This window comes from Solanum verrucosum, unplaced genomic scaffold, assembly GCF_900185275.1.
Source record: "Solanum verrucosum unplaced genomic scaffold, falcon-dt-bn FXZP01000062.1, whole genome shotgun sequence".
NCBI lineage: Eukaryota > Viridiplantae > Streptophyta > Magnoliopsida > Solanales > Solanaceae > Solanum > Solanum verrucosum.
Genome location: NW_026020477.1, coordinates 1,190,329 through 1,200,618, shown reverse-complemented (window position 1 = coordinate 1,200,618; position 10,290 = coordinate 1,190,329). Strand labels below are relative to the sequence as shown.

Here is a 10,290-nt window from a genome sequence, read left to right as displayed (position 1 = left end):
AACTTTTTTGTTAAGCTTTTATGCTCTTGATACCATATGAGCTTTACTGTTGGAGTGATGTGATTTTATTAATATGTATGTGTATTTATACAAGAGAGCAAACAACAAATAAGGAAAGAAACCTTCTCAAAAAAAGAAGAAGGAAAGAATCAGCTAATACAGGATTGCGATCTTCTCCTAATCATAATAGAAACTAAATCACTAATGAGATACTAAATTATGGAATATCAACCAAGATATATCCTAATAATCAATCAAGAGATATCACTAATAGGTTTATGGTAAGAACTCATCGGATGGTGATCGGAAACCGTGAGTTTGAGTTATGTGTAATTGTTTAAGCTATTAAGGTTTTTTTTTTACCGTGAACTAAGGTTGGTTAGTAAGCTTGACCTCATATAAAGGTCATGTTATCATTTGGGAAGTGGAAGAAAGGAAGGGTGTGGTGATACACCATTTATTTATCACCGAGGTTGTCGCTCGTGAGTTATTGGTATGTTTTCGGCATAGTTGTTCTTCTTTGTTAGCTGCATATACTCCTCCTATATGATTATGTTATATAGACAAAGTTATCATTTGAAGGACGTCGACAACACGTCGTAACTGACCAAGTAGAAAAGCAAGGCATAGTGGGAGAGTGCAACTTATCAAAAGTATACACTGCAAACATATCGGGCACACATTTTCTAGCTGCCAAAAAAAGTGATTCAAATGATCTCTAGCATCTGCACAACGTTTTTATGGTCAGGGGCTACAGAAACTTCAAGGCAGTCATTGGTAGCATGGGAACTTTGAGCAAACCAAGAGGAGCCAGAGGCTTGGATTTGATTGACTTCCAACATTTTTAATAGAGTAGTCATATGTAAACTACTCTGGATTTTGGCACGATAAAAGAGATGAATTTTGGTTCCAATGGGTTCACAACTTACATATAATGTTCTACATGACAAGTTGTCTTTCAATCATATGTTCTTTCTCTGTAAAGACGTATCTTAAGTTGGAATGAGGATGTAAAATGGATATCCAATCAAGTCAAGAAAGAAAGTCCTGGAATACAGGTTCTGGGGTGGAAACTAAATCAAAGGTGATAATTTGATTTGTGAGGACACTTCAAGATACAAAGGAATCCTTTCCTTGTTGAGGAAGTCCTAGTGATCTTTAAAGCTTCCTTGGCATCATCATACCACATTTTCTAGAAATGGATAGTCAGTATAGCCAACAATAGGATCAGAAGTATAGAATGTTTCCCTGTTATACTTATTGAGAGGTGCATCAAGCTCAATTCTCTTGGTAAATCCGGATTAGCTATAAACAGACGTCCATACGCAACAAGATCAGCTCGGCCTTCATCCACAACTTTGTTTCCATCTTCTCTATCGTAACCACTAGCTACAATAAAAGTACCTCTAAATGCCTTCCTTATGGGTACAAGGCTTTCAGGACATTCAACTTTTTCCCCAATTGTTTTCATTCTTGGCTCAACCATGTGACAATAAGATATACCATACTTATTCAAGGATTCAGCCATGTAAAGTCCCAAAGCACTTGGATTTGAGTCTCCAAAATCCATGTAGTTAGCAAATGGGGAAAGCCTTATTCCGACTTTGTCAGCTCCTATCTCATTTACAACTGCTTCAACTATTTCGAGTGCAAATCTACAACGGTTCTCTAAAGACCCTCCATATTGGTCAGTTCGATTATTGACTTGGTCTTTCATAAACTGGTCAATTAGATAGCCATGAGCTCCATGGATCTCAACCCCATCAAATCCTACAATTGAATAGTTTACATAATAAAAAATTGATTTCAGAATCCTACAAAGTGTATTTGAAGGCAATACTGATGTGACAGCACATCACAATTAATCAAGTCACCTAGTAATTAATCTAACAAAGCACTCATATCAGAAAATGGTCTACAAGATGTAAAATTGTTTGCAAAAACTTCTACACCTAAATTTCTTTTCTTTATTTCCCCTAGACCATGGTGGAGATAACTGAAAAGTAACTCATTCTGGTTTAAATTTCTCTGAAGAGCACCGATAATGTCATTTTGACTGCAAAAGTCATATTGTTCACACAAATTCTGTTGCAATTAGTACAAAATTCTTTTCTTGTTTCTCTGCTTTATTGTTTACACTACAAGTTCTAATCCAATGTTCACATATGACAGTTACATTCTAAATATACGCAACATAAAATGAATCTACATACTGGGAAAAAATTAAGCTCTTCCTATATATAACATACTAAAAGGTCATCCTATTTTATCAAGTTTGACGAATAAGTCATTAGAATTATTCAAATACTGATATATTCAACTCATCTTATGCATGTTATTTTCATACTAAGGTTCTCACCATCCATTTTATCAAATACTGATTTTGTGTTTTTTGTCTTCTTTCCTTTTAGGGTATTATACATCATAAAAATAGTAAATATGAAATAAAGATTTTGTACTCCAGAATTTAAGACTCAAACAACTTCTATCAAAGTAGACTGAAAAGTTTTACCAGCTTCAATGGCATTTCTAGCAGCAATCCTGAAATCGTTAACAATTTGAGGAATTTCATTTGTGCTCAGCTGTCGTGGCGGAGTTTGAGTTTTTACTGGCTTGTCTGTGCTGGAGATAGGAGCTTGTCGATTGGGCTGGAAATCTGTTAAGAGGATCCGGAGTTACATTTAATGAGATGGTTCTCCCGAAGTATCAAATATGAGTATATAAATTGGTTAAAACCACTGAGGCAAAGTTAGTTACCTTTGGTAGAAATTCTCCCTGTATGCCAAAGTTGGCAAAAAAAGATTCCTCCTTTGTCATGGACAGCACTTACAATTGGTTTCCAGGCCTCGACTTGATCCTTCCTCCATATACCAGGTGTATCTTTGTATCTTCAATTAATAAAGTATTTCAAAAGAGTATTTGGGAGGAAATTAATTAGAGCTACAAACTTGGTAAATTGCAAGAACTGAGGTTACCCATGGGAGGTGTCAGAAACTCATGTAGCTTCTGATATAAGAAAACTGCCTTTTGTGGTTCTTTGTGAGTAATAAAGGACAACATGTGGTTGAGGAACATTGCCATATGATCTTGTCCTTGTTAATGGCGCCAACACAACTCTGCAAAACTTATTAAGTGTTACTAATAAGAAGTAATTCATATTTTATCCATCAATCCAAAAAGAACGATGGTAGCAATTGGTAATTGTGGTGGTAGTAATGATTGGGATGATAAGTTGGTTGATGTTGTTGAGATACTCGTAGTTATCAGGTTGTTAGAGTAGATTTAGTTCAAATTGTTTGATCCAATCTTTTCCGCAAGATTAGATTAAGTTGTTAAAATAGTTCGTTAGAGTTAGTCAAGTTAGTTACATATTAGAATTAGTGAAGTTAGTTCATCTTACTTGTATGATGTTATGATTGAATTAGATCATTCAAGTTTGCTTTGATTCTCAATCTCTTTATGGTTTCAGAGCCTCTCTAAAACTCTTAGGAGTCGAATCCAATTTTTTTTCTCTCTCCTCTTCAAAAACATGGTTGTCCCTGCTACCACCAGTGACAGTGCCGCTGCAGTCCCAACTACCACTCATGTGGTACAATTTATTCCAGCAGCCCAATTACCCATCAAACTGCAAGGTAACCTCAACTTTGCAACTGGTGATGCTACTCAACAGACACATGCTCCTTGGGCATCTCACTGGTGCCAAATCTACTCCGCCAACCACTATCACCCAAACTGATAGTACTGTCTCAAATCCTTAATATCATACATAGTTTTGCCAAGATCAACTAATTCAATAGGCAATGATGGCATCAATTCACCCTACCATTGCTCCCATTGTTGCAACTGCTTCCTCGACAAAAATGGCATGGTATCTCCTTCATATAGCTTATACCAACAACAGTCACACTTGTATCTTCAACTTGTGAGATCAGTTGCAAACTTGAAAAAGACCTCTAAGATAGTTGCTACTTCCTTACATGAGGTCAAACTAATTGTTGATGCTCTCAAATTAGCAGGCTCTCCAGTGGCTGATGATGAACTAGCAGTCAAGATCTTGAGTGTCCTGGATCATAAGTACCGTGAAATCACTACTGCTATAAGAGCGCGTGACACAACCTTAAGGTTTGAGGAGCTATTCCAGAAACTTACGGACCATGAACTCTTTCTCAAACATCAAGATATTGCAAAAATATCCTCAATCATCACAACTGCATTTGTACAAAGGACCAACTTTCAGCCCCAACATCACAAGAATAATTACCACTTCCCCAATCAATCTTCGAAACCACAGGCTCAACAATAGGCGTACCCTGGCACAATCAATGGGAGACAACCCAGGCAAGCTGTTAAATGCCAACTTTGGAAGAAGATCGGGCACACCATTGATGTGTGTCACTCAAAATTGTGCAATCACTTTGAAGCTAAGGTCAACTTTCTGTCGAATCATCACCAGATGCAAATCCTTGGATCCTTGATTCTGGAGAAATCCATCATGTCATAATAGATTCAGATAAATTTGAAGAGTATATTTGCAATGAGGAAATGTCCATGGGTGACAGTAAAACTATTCCCATTATTCACACTAGTTTAACTCGAATTAAGGCTTCTAATTCTAATTTCATGCTCTCTAACACTCTTTGTTGTCCAATTATCAAAAAGAACCTTATTTCTGGTGCTAAGTTTTGCTCTGACAATCTAACCTCAATCGAACTTTCAATAATCTTTTCTTGTGAAGGATCTCAAAATTTGGAGAATGCTGGTACAAGGCTGGAATAAAAATGGGCTCTATTAGTGGCCTCGTAGGGATCATATATCACCTTCCGCCAACTTCAACTCCACCAAAGTCTCCCATCAACTATGGTACTCTTGCCTGGGTAATCCTCATCTGAAAATCCTAGACTTAGTACTGAATAAATTTTCACTTCCCTTTTCAACCAAAGAAAAGTTTGATTTTTATAATTGTTGCTCATCAAATAAAGCTCATCGTTTCTCATATCAACAACTCACTTTAAATAGCAATGCACCACTTCAAACTTTGTTTAGTGATTTATAGGGTCCATCACCCATTTTATCCATTGATAAAAAGTTGTATTACAACATTTTTGTTGATCATTACACCTAATATATTTGGTTGTATACAATCAAAAACAAAAGTGAAGTCGCTTCTATTTTTGCACAATTTCATCCTTTGGTGGAAAAAAAATTTAAACACAAAATTGCCTTTTATACTGATAGAGGGGGTATTACACATGTCTTAAACACTACCTACAATGCAATGACATTGAACATTTAATTTCCCCACCCTACACACCCCAATGAGTTGGCATAGCTGAACGAAGACATCGTTACATTGTCGAAACAGCTAGAACTCTTCTCAATGAAGCCTCACTACCATCTGAATTATGGTCATTTTCCTGTCACCATGCTGTCTATGTGTTAAATAGACTTCCTACACCTGGCCTGAATAATGATTTTCCTTATAAACAATTATATGGAGAACCACCAAAATACTCTTTGATAAAAAATTTTGGTTGACTTTGTTATCCATGGCTTAAACCATTTACACACAATAAGTTTCAGCCTAGATCTACACCATGTGTTTATTTAGGAGTTTCTATTGTTAATCATGCACACCTCTATTTTGATCCAATGAACTCAAAAATATTCGTTAGTTGTGATGTTCAATTTTGTGAAAATATTTTTCCTTTTACTCTAATGTTCTCACACTTGAAAAATAAAATTTCCACGTTAAAATGGGAAATCATAGAGTCCCCAGTCTGTAAGATTGCCCATCCAGAAGTCCAACACAATTTGGACTCCAATCTCGTTCCAACTCTTCCGCCGCCTATTACTATCCCCCCAACAGTTCCCTCTCCTTCCAATTCAACAAATTTGCATTTATCTCGCAACACTCAAGAGTTCATAATTGAAGGGAAACTACTAGCAACCTCCACTTCATTAGGTATAATTCCTATCGCTTCTCAATCTCCTTCACTATTTAATAATCCCTCCCACACCACCTCTCCCCCATCACCCGATTCTAGTCCTCCCTAACCAATATTGATCCAGCAGCCACCAAATCCTCAAGACACTATGCCGACTATCGATGCCCCTCCACCCTCCAATGTGGTCCCACCAAATCCTCCAGACACTATGCCGACTATTGATGCCCCTCCACTCTCCAGTGTGGTCACACGGTCCAAAAATAATATCTTCAAATCGAAAAAACAATTCTGCTTCTTGGCTTACCATTCTCCCATATCAAATATCTTTAAGCAAGCAGTTAAGTACATTGAATGGAAGAATACCATGGATCTGGAATACGAAGCCCTAATGAGAAACCAAACTTGGGAACTAGTACCTAGGACCCAATGAACAATGTTGATTGTAACTGGTTGTTTTGAACTAAATGAAAGTTAATGGTTCCATTGACAAGTACAAGGGTCGATTAGTAGCAAAATGTTTCACACAATATCCAGGATTGGACTTTATGAAACTTTTAGTCCGGTTGTCAAACCAACCACTATCAAGATCGTTCTATCCATCACAATTCAAAACAAGTGGAAGGTTCACTAACTTGATGTGAACGTCGCATTTTTGCAAGGTAACTTACAAGAGCAAGTATTCCTGGCTCAACCGAAAGGCTACGCTAACTCTAATTTTCCCAATCATGTATGCCATCTCAAAAGGTCTATTTATGGCAAAAAAACAAGCTCCATATCCCTAGTATAAGGCTCTCAAGTCTCATTTGACTGGTATCGGGTTTGTTAAGTTTCAATCAGATGCCTCTCTATTTATTTTCACATCTGAGGTTGTCACTATGTATATTTTGTTTTATGTTGACGATATCCTCATTACTTGGAATTACCCAACCCTTGTCACACATGTAATCGACTCTCTGGCTGGTAGGTTCTCCCAAAAAACCTTGGTTAACTCAACTATCTTTTTTGAGATCGAAGTTAAACATGTTCTGAATGGAATTGTCTTATAACACTCCAGGTACATACTTGAGATTCTCTTAGATGTGGATACAACAGACTATAAAGGGGTTGCGACACCCATGTTCTCAAGTTCACCTCCTATCGATGCAACCTTTTATCGCCGCACCCTGGTAAGTTGCAATACTTATCATTCACACGTCCTGATATTGCTTTTGCAGTTAACAAATTATCTTAGTTTATGCAATCCCCGAGTCTGGAGCACTTGAAAGCAGAAACAGTAAAAAGGGTTCTTCGATATCTCAAGTCATCAACAACATTTTGCTTGCAAATATCTCACCACTCTGATAGAAATCTACATATGTATGTTGATGCTGATTGGGTGGGCGATTGCTGTGACATAATCTCCACATCTAATTATATACTCTTCTTGGGACCAAATCCTATATGTTGGTCCTCTGGGAAGCAACAATCAGTGGCTTGCTCTTCCACTGAAGCAGAATACAAATCGGTAGCCAATGCACTCTCTGAGATTACTTGGGTCCAAAACTTGTTGAATGAGTTACGATACCAAGTCTTACAAATGCCAAACTTTTTTGTGATAACATTGATGTTTCATATCTCAACAAAAACCCAGTCTTCCACACTAACATGAAGCACATTGCACTAGACTTTTTTTACCTCCGCAATAGTGTGCAATTAGGCAGAGTGATTGTCAAATATCTTCCTACCGTGGATTAAATTGCACACACTCTCACAAAGCTGCTGCCCAAACCTGCCTTTCTTCGGTGTTTATCAAAGTTAGGTGTTGTTGCACCACACTTAACTTTAGGAGGTGTGTTGAGATACTTATAGTTTTCAGGTTTATAGAGTTGATTTAGTTCAAATCATTTGATCTTATCTTTTTCACAAGATTATATTAAGTTGTTAAAGCAATTCCTTAGAGTTAGTCAAGTTAGTTATATATTAAGTTGTTAGTGTACTTCCTCAAAATTAGTCAAGTTAGTTACGTCTTAGTTGTATTTAAGTTGACGTTACAATTGAACAAGATCATTCATGTTTGCTTTGATTCTCAATCTCTTTAGATGTTAGTGGTTGGTGGTGCTGACTGAGAAATGTGTGGTATATAATGATTATGTTGGTGGAAAACTGATCGTGATGGTAGTTGTGATGTCAAAAGTAGGAATTGGTTGTAGTGATGCTAATTTTTTGTAGTGGTGGCGGTGATAATAATGGTTGTTATTCTGAATATAACTGTAATGATGGAAGTTGTAGAGGTGATAATGATGGTAGTTATTCTTAATATAACTATAATGATTGAACTGGTAGGTGTGATAGACCGCGACTGACGGTAATAGCTGGCAACGATGGTGATTATGATGACAGAGGTGGGTTGGTGATGGTGGTGGTAGTTGACAATGGTAGTGGTAGTTATGATGGCAGAGGTGGTTAAAAGTGGTGGCCGATAGTTGTGGACAAAGTGGTAATAAAATTGTTCACACAAAAATACTTTTAATAAAACTGCCTAATTATGCAAAATACTACACTATTTACTAATTCTTCCTTTTGTTTAAAATAATTACATATTGTCTCAGTAGTTAATAATTCCATACAAGATTTCAAGTTAGATATTCCTAGATACATGTATTTTTCTACCATATACTATCTGAAATATAGATACAAAGGGAGAGAGGGGAGCGAGAGAGGAGAGGCAAACAAGATAGGAGGGAGGCGAGGGAGAGAATCAATGTATCCCAAATACATGCGAATGACACTAGATACATGTATTTGAGGTACCATATACATTCCACATATATTCTAAAATACATATACACAAAGAGGAGTGAGTGAGATCGGAGAGAGGCGAGCAAGAGAGTTACAAATCACACTACATATATGTATTTGAGATACCATATACATTGAAAATACATTATGACATACAAATGTATAGGAAGAGAGGCAATTGAGAGAGAGATAGTCAATCAAAATAGGAGAGATGTGAGTGAGAGAGTCATTGTATCCATGATACATGTAAATCCACTTGGATACAAGTATCTGAAGTAAATTACACCTAATTTTTACTCATGTATCCAAGATACATCTATCTAAATGCATCACATACATGTATCTGAAGACTGAAATCTTGCACGAATAATCATTTCAAAATTTATGAGAAGGCACGTAATCAAGACCTTAATTAGTGAGATTTGTATTATTTTCCCTAATATTAATACTTTAAAGATTGAGTAGGTTATCAACTTCCTTGTGTTTATATTGACCCAAAGATTGAGCCATTAATTGGTGGAATACCTTGAAGAGCACATGCTTTCAAGTATGCCATTCGATTCCAATACAATCTCATGTGATTTATGAAGGTCACATGAGGCAATTCTTATAAATGGCCAAAAATACAAGAAGACAAGTTTTCATTCAGTTTGTTATTCTTAATTTGTTATAAAGATATAAATTCAGGATTCCTCTGATCAAAATCATCCATTTCAACCATAAGAAGTGCATTATCAAACAATCTATGCTCCAGAAAGCACCAAAAATATATTCTATATGAAACTATTTTCAAACAAGAAAGTCAAAAGTACCTGTGAGAAAGTTGAAAGTTACCCATTTTATAGGGTGTGAGCAAAGGACTTTCCATCTCGAGCTTTCTCCTCTATTTTGACCTTCACTGCAATTCTTGCACTAAAATGCAAAAGGTGTTGTTAGTATACAAAACTACAAGGAGAAAGTAGAGAATGATGCTCATATGAATAATACTACATGTGTGTTTATTTGAAATAACACAATACTACAGTAATTGAAAAGTAAACAATGTGTTTAAATTTGGATTCAGAGATTTACGAGATAGTTATGTACATTCTATTTAGATATTAAGAATATGCAACGTGTTATGTTGAAGGTTAGTTAGGGTGTAGTCTCCTTGTTTTTATATTCAACAAGAACATTTGTCCCTATTACATGAGGTAAACAAGGTAGGAAGTTAGCATTAGAAAAATATAAGATTAAAAAAGTTTGAGCATATCTAGTAGCTGATGTATGGGAAAAAAACACATAGATCCATTACAGAGATGAAGAAGGTTGAAGATAAAGCCACATAACACATTTAACAGATTTAGTATGTGTGCTCTTTGTCATTAAATTGAAAAATAAGGGTATTTTGGTCCCTTAGGCTCATCAAACTAATAAGTTTGCTCTCCATTCTCCTAGGCTGTATATGTGTCTTTCAATTTGAAGTTGAACAATAGATTTTGAAGCTAAGGGGAAAAAGAACAAAAATGGGTAGTAACTTTGCAGGTCACATCTTAGAGGCTAAAAGTATTGCGTTCAATATATAGTT

General features: G+C 36.2%; 1 pseudogene; it reads right to left on the bottom strand.

The window, feature by feature from the left end:
• Nucleotides 1–1,003: 1,003 nt before the first annotated feature.
• Nucleotides 1,004–9,661, bottom strand: LOC125809327 (12-oxophytodienoate reductase 1-like; annotated as a pseudogene).
• Nucleotides 9,662–10,290: the final 629 nt, after the last annotated feature.